The sequence below is a fragment of the Macadamia integrifolia genome, chromosome 3, assembly GCF_013358625.1.
Source record: "Macadamia integrifolia cultivar HAES 741 chromosome 3, SCU_Mint_v3, whole genome shotgun sequence".
In the NCBI taxonomy this organism is placed as follows: domain Eukaryota; kingdom Viridiplantae; phylum Streptophyta; class Magnoliopsida; order Proteales; family Proteaceae; genus Macadamia; species Macadamia integrifolia.
This window is the reverse complement of record NC_056559.1, coordinates 3,000,916-3,001,979: the sequence shown is the minus strand read 5'-3', so window position 1 is coordinate 3,001,979 and position 1,064 is coordinate 3,000,916.

The following is a 1,064-nucleotide window of genomic DNA, read 5'->3' as shown; positions in this document are numbered from 1 at the left end:
TAAGGAAGGGTATTTAATTAAATTAAACTATAAAATTTAACATCATCATCATTCCCTATGACAATATTTTAAAATGAATGTATAAGAATCATTTCCATTATAATATGTGCGTCAAAAAAAATTTATTTTTTTTGGTAAAAGTCAAAGAAATTAACTATTAGAACTTGTTAACATGCATGTACTTTATATATATATTTGCAGTATGTAATGGTGCTGATGAAGGGATCTATACCCATAACCTTCAACGGGAGCCAGGAACCAGCAGCATTTGGGGAGGTGATATCCATGGGAGGCATTAACTCAGAGGTGAAAAAGAAACTAATCTCTGCCATTGGGACCATCCTTGAGACAAAGCTGTCCATTCCAAAGTCAAGATTCTTCCTTAAGGTCTTTGACACTATGGTCATGCGTTTCGACCCCAAATTGTGATAATTCCCACGCAGTGCCATTCATGAATTTCTAGTTAGTGTCTCATCTTTTTTAACTTTTAACAGGGAAAGACAGACAAGGGTTCTCTTCCCTCCCTCTTTGTTTTTGTTATTTTTGGCTTCTTGTAAGCTTAATGGTCTCATCTTCTAGCTTAAGCAAATGGCAATAAAGAGAAAGTGACTTGAGGCTTGAGAGAGTTGATGTATATCTGAGGGAGAGATGGGGTGATGAATTTGGATCCTCTCTAGGCTCTATTGTGCTTAACCATTCAATTCGATTACACACACCCCATGGATTGTGTGAGATGGGGTTTTTATCTTTTATTTTTATGATGAAAGTGAAATGGGGTTGAATGGTTAAGCGTAGTGGAGAGGATCCAGGCTCTCTCGTTGGTGGGTTTCATTTTTTGTTTTAATATGACAATAGGCTTTCTACTTTAAACCTCCTTCTCCTCCCATGCCGCCCCCACCCCCCCAAAAAAAAAAATTTGGCTTTTTAAAATAAACTAGTTATGCTTGTATGGGAATCTTGGGGAAAAGAATGATCCTTGATCATGTAATTCCAACATCAGCATGGGGCCAATAAGGGAGCACACAAGAGCATAAATGAGGGATAGTTTTCTGAATTTTACAGAA